The 13,251-nt window shown below is 52.5% G+C and overlaps 1 pseudogene; it reads right to left on the reverse strand.

The window, feature by feature from the left end:
- The window catches only part of LOC119967845, a 156,014-nt pseudogene that overhangs the window by 84,339 nt on the left and 58,424 nt on the right, over positions 1 to 13,251 (reverse strand).

Here is a 13,251-nt window from a genome sequence, read left to right on the forward strand (position 1 = left end):
GGGGATTGGGGCAGAGTGAGTTGAGGGTGGTTCACAAAGTAGTCACTGACCCAGCGCTCTGGCCCCCGTGGAGAGATGCAATGGTCTTATTACAACTTGACCCCCAAACTGTGCTAGTATCTGAACGGACTGCTGATACCTGCTGTATTGTAATGATCTACCTATGCCCCCTCCCCCAACAGGACAAGACCGTTCACAACACTCGTGAGCGGAACAAGACTGGAGGGGGTTCGCCCATCCTGCACCCCCTCACCACGTTTGAGCAGAGGGCACTGGACCTTGTTGGGGGATCTGCCACCCGGGAGATCGCGCAATGCGAGGTTGGCGGAGCTGCAACAAGTGAGACAACCCTGCATGACAAACACCCCCCCTCCCCATCCTCTGTCCCTTCACATACCCTGCCCACTTAGACCCCTCCCACATCCTCTGTCCCTTCACACACCCTGTCCACTTGGACACCTCCCCCAACCTCTGTCCCTTCACACACCCTGCCCACTGGGACACCTTCCCCATCCTCTGTCCCTTCACACACCCTGCCCACTTGGACACCTCCCCCATCCTCTGTCCCTTCACACACCCTGCCCACACAACAGCCCCTCAGCCGTGGGGACGTCTCTCAAACATCGCAGGGATGTACGACTGCGCCAGTATGTAGGAGTCATGCACACTCCCTGGGAACCTTGCACAGACGTTCATGATCGTCATGTGGGGGTCGCATACCACCTGGATATTCATGGAGTATGTCCCCCTCCTGTATGTGAACACCTCCCTGTCCCCTGCAGGCGGGCGCATGGGGACGTGAACACAATCGATTGCCCCCTGCACCATCGGTATCCCGGCCACGCTGGCAAATCCACGAGCTCGTGAATCTTGAGTTGCTCGGTCCTCGGGAAAGGTGATGTAGAGGTCCGCGATGACATAGAGGGCGTCAGTCACATCCCGGATACACCTGTGGACCGTTGACTGGGAGATCCCGGAGAGGTCTCGGCTCGGAGACTGGAAGGAGCCGGTCGCATAGAAGTTAAGAGCGACCGTCACCTTGATGGCAACCGGGATCGCGTGTCCTCCCGCCGTTCCACGTGGGGCGAGGTGCGCCACGAGGTGACAGATATGTATCACCGCCCGCCAACGCAGCCGGAGTCTCCTCCTGCAGGTGATGTCCGTCATTGTTAGGAAAGAGACCCGGACACGGTACACCCTCGGCCTTGGTCGTTGCCTCTGGTGCCGTGGCTGCACCCTCACTCTCTCCTCTTCCTCTTCCTCCTCCCCCTCCTCCTCCTCCCCCCATGCTGCTCGACGACTGGCAAATCCTCAGCCCGTCCCTCTGCTGCTGCAGCTGGCCCTGCATCCACTGCTGGTTGTGGCTGTGGATGCTGCTGCATCTCCAAATGCAGTGCAGCGGCCCCAACCACTGCGCAGAACATAGCCGTTCTGTTCGCAGACATTGTGCTAACCTACAGAAGGGTGGTGGAGGGCAGAGAAACGGGACATGTTAGACCAGGGGTGGGCAAACTACGGCCCGCGGGCCGCATGCGGCCCGCCAAAGGTATTTCTGCGGCCCACCAAGTCATTAAAAAAAAAAAAAAAAAAAATTTTTTTTAAAAAAATTTTTTTTTTTTTTTTTTTTAAATTTTTTTTTAAAGGTTAATGGGTGGGGGGGCTGTTGGGTTACTTACTGGTATAGGGTGGATACGTTGACTTGAGTAGGGTGATCATTGCTTGGCACAACGTCGAGGGCCGAAGGGCCTGTTCTGTGCTGTACTGTTCTATGTTCTATATGAGGCGCCCACAATCATAACCGGATGAAGTAATTATTTTACTTAATATACTATGCGGCCCTTTGTGAATTGTGAATTTCTGAATGCGGCCCTTGCACGGAAAAGTTTGCCCACCCCTGTGTTAGACGGAGGTTAGTCGACACCTCGGCAGCCGCCAGCCACGGGATACCTGTGTGTCCCGGTGGCCTGGTCGCGCTGCTGACACGCGGGCAGCCTAACCCCTGGTCACTTTCTGCATCCAACGGGCAGTTAACCACGTCCTCTTCACCGGTGCGTCAGTGGCCTGTGGCCGAAAGCCACAGGACAACCAGCGGCCGTGTCCTCGTGACCGGCACACCATGGCATGGTGGCAGACATTTTGTAACCGGGGTTGGACGGGTCACTCACTCACTCTCTCCCTACCCCCCCCCACTCCCACTCCCCCCCGCTCCGTCTCCCCCACTCCCCCCTCCGTCTCCCACACTCCCCCCTCCGTCTCCCCCACTCCACCCTCCGTCTCCCCCACTCCCCCCTCCGTCTCCCCCACTCCCCCCTCCGTCTCCCCCACTCCCACCTCCGTCACCCCCACTCCCCCCTCCGTCACCCCCACTCCCCCCTCCGTCTCCCCCACTCCCCCCTCCGTCTCCCCCACTCCCCCCTCCGTCTCCCCCACTCCCCCCTCCGTCTCCCCCACTCCCCCCTCCGTCTCCCCCACTCCCACCTCCGTCACCCCCACTCCCCCCTCCGTCACCCCCACTCCCCCCTCCGTCTCCCCCACTCCCCCCTCCGTCTCCCCCACTCCCCCCTCCGTCTCCCCCACTCCCCCCTCCGTCTCCCCCACTCCCCCCTCCGTCTCCCCCACTCCCCCCTCAGTCTCCCCCACTCCCCCCTCAGTCTCCCCCACTCCCCCCTCAGTCTCCCTCACTCCCCCCTCCATCTCCCCCACTCCCTCCTCAGTCTCCCCCACTCCCCCCTCGGTCTCCCCCACTCCCCCCTCAGTCACCCCCACTCCCCCCGCTCTGGACCCCCTCCCATTCTCGGGGATGCCTTCCCCGTTGTAGCCAGACTCCAGCAGTGCGCAGAGCGGTGCGCTGAGCGGTGCGCTCACCTACTCGAAGCTCTCGTCAGCCAGCACTGGTTGACGAACTTCAAAAGCAAGTGTGTTGGCCGGCGTAAAAATATGGCGTGAGGACGTCGGGACTTCAGCCCATCCGGGCCGGAGAATAGCGGGGGGCTAATAAGTCGGGCTTCTGGTCGTGTCGGGGGGTCTTTCGAGGCCTTTGCCGGGAATGCCGACATGTAGTTTGTGCGGGGTTCAGAGAATAGCGGGAGGGCGTCGGACCGGCGTCGCCGTGAAAATATGCGCGGCCCGCTATTCTCTGAACCGGCGTAAGTGCGGAGAATCGCGCCCATTAAGTTTACAGATGCCAACAATATTTATTCAAGGAATAAGATGGTAGATGGCAGTGAAAAGAAACAGGTTTTGCAGTTCTACAGTAGTGGGAACATGTTGGCACGCAGTGTTTCATTAAGATAAATGTATCTTAGACATAGTGGTTAAAACTATATTGAATAGACTGAATATTTGCAGGAACGATATTGAGGCAGGCTGAGAGAAAATAAAGATCTTGGCGTTAGTGTATACAGACCACTTGAGGGGCATGAACAATGACGAAAAATTGAAGCTAAAGTTAACAAGGTATTCGGTTGTATTAATGGAGCCAATCAAATAAAATACAATGCATTGCCTGTGCAGGTTCCTAGTAAGATTACATCTGGCGAGAGTGCACAGTTTTGGTAACCCCCATTGTGGCGTATGATATAGTGTCAGTAGGGAGGGCCCCAGAAGAGAGTTGCAGGAATGATTCCGAGCTTCGAGAAGCTCAGCTACACAGGCCATCTCAAAGATCTTGGTTTATTTTCTTCGAAGCGGCACAGACATGAATTATTCTACGGCAAGCTCTTAAATATCTCAATGGTTGTTAGAATCCGTATTGATAGGTTATTCTAGTGTATCAAATTGTGGAGGATCAGAAACACCTGTTTAAACGATGCAACTGTCGGAACAGATTGGATGTTCGTTATTTCGTTACCTTTGGAATGTATTTCCTGCTGCAGTGGTTGATGCTGACCTTGAGGGATCCAGATCATTACCTGAACCTTTGGAATGTATTTCCTGCTGCAGTGGTTGATGCTGACCTTGAGGGATCCAGATCATTACCTGAACCTTTGGAATGTATTTCCTGCTGCAGTGGTTGATGCTGACCTTGAGGGATCCAGATCATTACCTGATTGGAACAGCTGAGGGGGTTGTTTTATGAAGAGGGATTGAGCAGTTTAGGCCTACACTGTTCAGAGATTAGAAGAGTGAGGGGATTTAAGGTATGTAATATGATAAAAGTTATTGACAAAGTACATGCAGAGCGGATGTTTCCTCTTGTAGGGCAATCTAGAACGAAACTTCATAGTTTTAGGATAAGGGGTAGCAGATTTAAAACAGAAATGAGGAAAAATTCTCTATTCTCTCAAAGTATCGTAAATCTGTGGAGCTCACGATCCCAGAATACGGTGGATGCTGGGACATTAAGTAAGTTCAAGGAGGAGGGGATAGACAGATTTTTAATTCGTAATAGTTGAAGAGTTATGGAGAACGGGTGGGGAAGTGGAGTTGAGGATGAGATGAGATCAGCAATGTTGGTGTTGAGTGGCAGAGCTGGCTTGAGGGATTGAATTACCGACTCGTACTCCTCGTTCTTATATTCTTATAGAACGTAAGGGGCATCTAGCTAACAACTTGATAATGTGATCTCCTGCTGCAGGATTCTATCATCTGAAGGATCAGAGGGGAATATTCCAGAGTTCCGCCTCATATGGGGCTGGATTCTCCCCTACCCGGCGTGACGGAGGGTGCCGGCGTAGGGGAGTGGCGCCAACCACTCAGGGGTCGCGCCTTCCCAAAGGTGGGGAATTCTCCCCACCTTTGGGGGCCAGCCCCGCGCCGGGGGCTGGATTCTCCCCTACCCGGCGTGACGGAGGGTGCCGGCGTAGGGGAGTGGCGCCAACCACTCAGGGATCGCGCCTCCCCAAAGGTGGGGAATTCTCCCCACCTTTGGGGGCCAGCCCCGCGCCGGAGCAGTTTGCACCAGAAGACTGGCGCAAACACCCGGCGCAGTCGGAAGCGGGGCTGGCCGAAAGGCTTTCGGCGGTCGGCGCATGCGCCGGCAGTGACGTCAGCGGCAGCTGGCCGCTGACGTCACTGCCGGCGCATGCGCGATGCGGGGTTCTCCTCCGCGTCCGCCATGGCGGAGGCCGTGGCGGCGCGGAAGGAGAAAGAGTGCCCCCACGGCACTGCCCCGCGGAGTGAGCGGGGGGCCCCGATCGCGGGCCAGGCCTCCGTGGGGGCACCCCCCCGGGTCTGATCGCCCCCCCAGGACCCCGGGGGCCTGCTCGCGCCGCTGAGCCCGCCGTTCCAGAGGTGGTTTAAACCTCGGCGGCGGGAGAAGGCCTCCCAGTGGCGGGACTTCGGCCCATCCGGGCCGGAGATTTGAGGTAAGTTTTTAAAAAATGAAATCCCGCCGGCGCCAGCTGTTTTCACAGGCTGCCGGCGGGATTTGCACAACGCCGGTTTATGACCGGCGGGAGAATTCAAAAACCTGCGGGAGCGGAAATAACGCCGCTTCCCGCCTATTCTCCGACCCTGCGTGGGGTCGGAGAATTTCGCCCATGGATTGTAATGCTAATCTATCGCCGACCTTCTCCGATAGTCACGATTCGCTTTTCCCCCTGGCAGCGCACGCCCACCAGCGGGTTTCACGGCGGCATGGGGTGGTTTTCAATGGGAAATCCCATTGAGATGTGGGGTGAAAATAGAATCCCGCCGCTAGCGAACGGCTCGTGGCCGAGAAACACGTGGCTGGGGGAGGAGAATCCAGGATAATTGCAAATCAATGAAAAATCCTCATCAATTTCAGCCCTTTTTACCCGAGTCTCTAATTTTCTGTTTTCCATATTTTGGCACTATCGTACACAAAGTCTCCAAATCCACCATTCCGATTCTCAGAAATGAAATTGAAATTTCACCACTTACCTTTCAGGCAAATGGATAATTTGGATAAACCTTGTGCGATGTTTATGTAATCAAATGGATCAGAACCTGTTAAAACAAGTAACTTCCATGAAATCATCTGTGTAATATTGCAGTAAATCTGAAATTTTGAGTCTAAAATTGAATTCACTGTGATTTTACCGTACCAAGTTCCTGTATTTCTTTCAGTATTTTATCCAGCTTTGGGACCCCATGGCGCATTTTCACAAAGGATTCCCACATCACCCTTCGGGCCCCAGATCCTTTCTCCATCACCAGATTTATGAGAAGTTTGGAACTGTCTGCCCGGTTTCCCTTCTCCACGAGCTCAGTGACATTCTGAAAAGAATAATAATGAACATATTGAAGAGCAAAGTGAAAGATAAACACTGAGGAAGGAAAGGATCTGCTCCCTGATGGAGTTTCCCACTTGTTTTGCTCACAAGAAGCTGTCACTGGGCCGGGTCCTGATCCATGGTGAACATGGATTGAAAATTCTCTTCCCGTCTCGCTTCAGTTATTAATGATCAGTAAATGTGAATACACTAAACTCGCAATTAGAAATATAATTCAATGAGATTGAGAAATCATTGAAAATCTGCAATAATTTTAAGTTGATCAGTTTTCTTCATCCCTTCATGTCCAACATGACATCATTTCTGATTGACAATATGATTCACTTGTTTCTCATATTTGAAATCCTGAGGAGATGAGGCGATTTTTTTTTCTCTCAGTCGTGTGTCTTTGGAACTCTCTTCTTGAACTGGTCCTGGAAGCAGAATACTATTTATAGCCGGTCTCAGTAAGCAAGACAGTGACAAGCTAGCGGAGAGAGGCGGGAAGCAGATTTGAGCTTGTGATCAGATCAGCCATGATGTTATTAGATGGCAGAGCAGGCTCCAAGGGCTGAATGGTCTGCTCCTCTTCCCCGTATTTACGTCAATAAAACAGCGGTGAATCAGAACTCAGGTGACAGGGAAACGACAACTCTGATCATTATGTTATCCAACCAGAATAATGGGAATTTTAAAATGAAACCTGACTCTGAAATTACTATCAACTTATCCAAGCATCTACTGTTGATTTGTCAGGAGAATCAGCCAATAATAATGATGGAAAATCTAATCACTTAATCATTTCGCCTTCAGTAACTCAAATACCAAAAACACAACCTTTGTTGGCAAATTGTTACTCCTATGAAAGTTCGGGAAGGCGGAGTGGGGAGGTGGATACGCGTTGAGGGATTATGTTGCTTAGCCAAAGTGTGAGTGTGAAGCAGGGGTTGCGTAAAAGGCCAGAGTCAGAGCAATGGAGATTTTCAAGTTGGAGTTTACAAGAGAGGAAATGTTGAAAGTCATGAACGCATTTAAAATAGAAGAATGAGGATTTTAAATCAAAAGCATCTGAGGAGCGGGTGTCATTTTGGCTTTTTGAGCACACAAGTGATATCTGGGAGCTGGCGGGGGAAACAATAAAGGCAGCAGAATCTGGGTAGCTGAAGATAAGCAACAATGTGGGAGGCCCAACAGGAGAATTTTTTTTTAAAAAATCATTTATACAGGATACAATCCCATTAGTCTCCTCTCAGCCATCAAAACGATAGATGGTATCATCGACAGTCCTTTGAAGTGATACTTGCTCAGCAGAACATGCTCTCCAATACTCAGTGCATTCCACCAGCACCAGACTCTGCAGCAGAGCTGCCTGGGTTTATACCTGGCTGAAAGAACTCCAATGGATAGGTGAGAGAAGCTGACCGTCACATCACGGCAGCATTTGAATTAAGCCAGCATCAGAGAGTTCTGTAAAAACTGGAGTCAATGGAAAACAGCAATCATCATATCACCTCCGAAACAGTTTTGCCATAGGCTTGGGAGCCGCCTGCCAGCGACGGGGGGAGTAGCGGGGAGAGACCAGGAAATGAGCCGTGTGCTGAGAGTGTCCCCACGGGACCAGGGTTGCCATTACTGTGGCCTTCGAGGCAGCCATCTGGCTGCACACTCCATTGACTGCCCAACAGTGACCCCTAAATAAGCTCTAGCCGGATGGGTGATCCTGACACCATCCATCTCACACACCCCTACCCGTCATCCCGCACCCCCCTCCCAGAGGGCGACCACACCCGACACAGCAGTTGCCCCCTCGCACCCCACTCTGCACCACATGCCAACACCTGTACTGCTTGTCATGGCCGGGTGCCCCACACACCCAGGCCACCAGCTGCAGACCCCTTGTGCTGCCCCATGTCCAAGTGTCTCACACTGTACATTATCTGGCCCCCCCCAGGAGAAGGCAGCCCACAACCTCCGGGAGCGAGAGGCGACTGGAGGTGACCCATAGCGCCCCACCCTCACGGAGTAGAGGGATTTGGACCTGTTCGGCGGCCATGGGAGAGCGGGCAAAGGCGGAGGTTGGCATGAGACAACAAAGTAAGCCCCACTACATTGTGATGCCCCTATGGCACGTGACTCACCCCCTCACCCACGATCTAAGCCCCCAGCCACAACCCTACGACTCACCGGACGGTGGGGCGGGATCATCCAGGGTCCTACATCCCCCACCGCAACCCCACAATATCCTGCAACACATGTCCGAAGATAACATCGACTTCCCGTCACTGCTGTCGCCAACACCCTACGACATCCCAGAGACACTCATCTCGGTTGGGCATGTTAATGAAGAGGCTACTGGGGCACACTCTGGTGTGCACCACACACGTGCAGTGGTCCAACAGGTGGAGGTAGGAACTCCCGAGGGGCGGACGGTCGTGAGGGCAGCCCCACCCCAGGGACTAGCTGCCGTCTGGACAGGTATTGCGCTTCTGGAAAGTGCAGTTCCATCAATGCTGGAGATGCAGGCACAGAGTCAGGGACTACATGAGGAGCATCAGCAACCATCCAATGCCTGCAGGTGCATGCCACTAGGCCAACACCGCATAGTTGGCATCTGCAATAGAGGTCTTGGGGGCCCAGGTTACAGCCATGGGTCAGGAATTCAAAGCCTGGGCCATAGTTTACGGGCAGTGGCTGAGGCAGAGGACAACGTGACCATGTCACAGGTAGCCACGTACCAGGGCCACATGGATATTGCTGCAGCACTCCAGAGCGTGGCCCAATCACAATGGGCCATGGCTGTAGGCATCGAGAGCATTGGCCTGATGCTGGCTGACTTGAGCCAGACACAGAGGGACCTGTCGGGGTCCCAAAGGGACGTGGCACAGTCAGTGCGTGACTTGGCACAGTCCCAGAGGGATATGGCACAGTCCAGTGCTCCATGACCGTGTGCATGGAGACCCTGGTCAAGTCGAGAGAGGGCTTCCAGAACTAGCACCGCCAGGTGACCAAGGCACGCCTGTAGCTCACTCCAGCCACACCACCATCCCAAGGAGTAGCCCGGGGGACATCGGGCACCCAAGGGAGGAGGATGGGGCCCATATCGGTGGCACCCGCAGGGGAGGTGTCGGAACATCGCAGCACCTCTAAATTCCGCCCCCATTCCTGGTGCATCTGCAATGGGAAGAGCAGGGTTGCTCCAAGCCACTTGTGACACTGAGAAGACTGATGTGCCCATCCAGCCCAGCTCTCTCCAGAGGACGACATAGGTCACAGGGCGGGTAGCGCAGCAGGCCGCCTCCAGTATCGCCTGGGATAACCACCTAGAAGGAGCATTCGGGCAAGTAAGGTTAGAAAGTTAAGGTGGCAAGGTGCAGCACATAGGACAGTGTTCGGGGCGAGGGCACAGTTAATGTACATAGCACTGTCACTAATTAACACATATTCAATGAAGTCCGACTTGCCTTGGCCCTCTGTCCTCAGGTTGTGAGGGATGGGCTTGGCTGGGTGCAGAGGGTGTGCCGGTAGCCTGTGGGCATGGGTAGTGTGGTGTGTGGGATGCGGCGATGTGGGGTGTGGGTGTTGGAGGATGATACGGGCCAGAGCCAACCTGTGCATGAATGATCAATGCTCACCCTACCCCTGCATCCCCAGAAGGACTGTGTGATGCAATGGCGAGCATGCATGCAGGGATCAATGGGGGAAAATGGTATGTGACACCATGGTGGGAGTCAGACATTGGCCTTTCAGTTTAGAGATAGTTGATCTGTTCAGTGTGAGGATAGAATCACACAACAGCATGCCCAATTCTCAATTTGAAGACAGTGGGTGGGATTGTCCAGTTCCGCAGCCGTGTGTTTCTCGGCCGTGTGCCATTCACTGGTAGTGGGATTTTATCTTCCCGCCGCTTGCCAACAGAAATTCCCATTGTAACCTCCCTACACTGCTGTGAAACCAGCTGGCAGGAAAACTGAAAACAACACATCTCGAACTGTGCAGTGACTCTTTCCAATGCTGCCACGGCCAGAAACATCTGCCAGTTAGATGGGTGAGCACAAAATTAAGATTTTGCTCGTGTTGGTTCAGTTGCCAAGAGCCACAAGCCCGATCTTCAAGCCTTGGAAAGTTCAATCAGTATCCATACTATGGAGATATTCTAGATGTGACAAATTAACCCCTCCCCCCCACCTCCAATTGAATTCTGTGCCTGTTCTATTTTGAATTAAAATAGATGCCTAATTTGCTAATCCAGTAATATAAAAACTATGCTGCTGCAACCATGCACGATGAGTGAAGCTTGTGTACTCGGAGCTGGTGGCTTTGGATCTACGGTTCTCAAAACGCTACACCTCGGGAGTTTTCCTCACGTCATGGCTGGGTCAGGGATAAATTAATTACCAGAGATTGATTGGTCAACAACTTCATTGACAGTGCAGCCCCTGACTTATCGATCTGCCAGAAGATGCTCTGGACAAACCTGGTATTTTATTCTCATTTGTTAACATATCCTGCAAGTTCTGTAATGAAGAAATCAAACTCATCTTGTGTTGCTCTCACTTACCCGATGTTCTTGACCATTGAAAATCCTCTCGTATGTTAACAATGAGCTGAGTCCATCCACCCCTTCTGCAATCGCCAGCTCTAGTCTGTCTCGGTAGAATGTTGTCAACTGGAACAGTCGATAATCATCACACTTTCTCAAGAACTCAATGTGGACTGTGGAGTTTGGATCTGTGAGCACAATGGGAGAAACCAAACATGCCAATGAATTTCTATCCATGTTGTTACACTTCCTCTCACAGGAAACAACTGAAGCCTCCTGAGAACCATGAGCGGAATTCTCCGAGCTTCCGCGCCGGAATCGCGCCTGTTGTGGTGGCGGAGAATAGCCGTTAACGCCGGAAATCCGGCACAACGGCACTTCTGCTAACCCGCCAGTCGCGCGCGCGCGGTCGACACAGCGCCGGTCGGGGGCCGTTGGAAGGGGCCCCCGTGGCGTGGTTCACATCTGGTACCACCCAGCGGGAGCTCGGGCCTGCGGCCACAGTTGTGGTCCTGGTGGGAAATCTGACTCCGGGGTGGGGGGCTCACCGGTGATTCACCGATCGGCGGGCCATCGCAATCTGGGGGGGACCTCCCTTACTCCGCGCGGGACTATTGTGTGGGTCCGCCATGTCGGCGGTGCCTGCGCTGAAGTGGGCCACCACGTGTAAGTGGACCCGCTTGCAGCTGCCGTGCACATGCGCGGCCCCGCCGGCAGCCAGAGCTGTGGGACGCACGCCGGGGCCCTGCTAGCCCCCTGGAAAACGGGGAATCACCCCTGACTTTCGAGGAAAAAGTCCGGAGTGATTCTCGCCTGTTTTCCAGCAGGCTTGAGGAGTTAGTCCCCAAAAGGGAGAATCCCACCCCATATTTTCAAACACCTGGGAATGCTAAAACATTCAGTGATAGGTCAGCTGGCCTTACTCCAAATACCTACCTTTGTCTCAATCCCTTACTGGCTAATACGAGGTGAGCAATTTCAAATATAAAACCAAACGTTATTTTAATCCTTCACTAGGTATGGGGTTTTGCTGGCAAGATCAGCATTTATTGTCTATCCTAAACTGTCATCGGAAAGTTGGTGAGTCATCTTCTTAAACAACTACAACTGCAATGTATCTGGTGCATGTGGACTCTGTATTGTTGGGAAACTCGTGCCAGGAAATTTCTCCAGTGATAATGAAAGAATGGCAACATAGTTCTAAGTAAGTACGGTGTGTGGATTGGAGGGCAATCTGCAGATGGTGATATTCCCATGTATCTGTTACCCTTCTCCTTTGAGGGTGGGAGAAGTCGTGGATTTGGAAAGGGCTGTTGAAGGAGCCTTGCTGATTTGCTGTGATTCATCCTGTTGAAGATACATCCTGCTGCCACTATGCATCGGTGGCAAAAGGATGGAGATGGCCAATAGGGTGCCAATCAAGTGCACAACCTTCTCCTGGATGGTGCAGAGTTTGTTGAGTGCTCATAGAGCCACAACATTCAGGAAAGTCGAAAATATTACATTACACTCAGTTGTGTCTCATAGAATTTAGACTTTGGGGAGAAACGGGTGAATTACTCTTCACAGAATGTCCAGCCACTGATCTGCTCTTCATGACATAGTATTTGTATGGCTGTTTCAGACCAGTTTCTGGTCAAATGCAGGGTGAACAGCTATGGGGTAAGGAAATAGCATACATTTGGCATCGGAATTGTGGTGATATGCATCACTGTAAAGACACAAGGGGTTAATGTAAATACACTACGACTAAGTAAACACTAGAGGGAGCACCAGAGACATGCAGACATACAGCTAATCAACACATGGAATAGGACATGACCAATGGGCAGTCAAGACACCCAGAGGTGGCACTACCACAAGGGGGCATTACACAACCCATATATAAGGACAGGGCACACATGCTCTTTCGCTTTCCACAGGCGACACTTAGAGAGTAGGACAGGGGCAGATCAGAAGCATCACACCCACCACGTGGCTTAGAGCAGACTGGTTAGTTAGACTGAGTTACTCCAGCAACATTAGCAGAGAGTCGAACTTATGGAGAACTGTGCTAATAGTTCAATAAATCACATTGAACTTACTTCAACGCGTGGAGTATCTTTTGGTCAAAGCTGCATCGAGTTGCAGCCTGTATTATCCCAGAGTACATAACACAACATGGTACCAGTAGTGCCTATTGAATCTATATAGTTCAATTCAGCAAGATCCGTGACTACCAGCAACAGCATCCAGGCAAGATGATCGAGATTCCGGTTCCTCAGCAGCACAGGTACCACGGCAATGTCAGTGCCAACTGACATGCATTCAAGCAGAGATTTGAGATCTACATGGTAGCATCCGACCTAGATGGCATGGCCGATGCTGAGAAGATAAAGCTTCTAATCACCTTTGCGGGTGAAAGTGCAACGGAAATCTTCAACTCCTTCAAGTACTCCAAAGGGCAGGACAAGAGAGACTTCCAGACAGTCCTGGACAAGTTTGAAAACTACTGCGAGGTAAACACAACAGAAGAAATCAGTAAAACTGGCGCCA

The sequence above is a fragment of the Scyliorhinus canicula genome, chromosome 6, assembly GCF_902713615.1.
Source record: "Scyliorhinus canicula chromosome 6, sScyCan1.1, whole genome shotgun sequence".
NCBI lineage: Eukaryota > Metazoa > Chordata > Chondrichthyes > Carcharhiniformes > Scyliorhinidae > Scyliorhinus > Scyliorhinus canicula.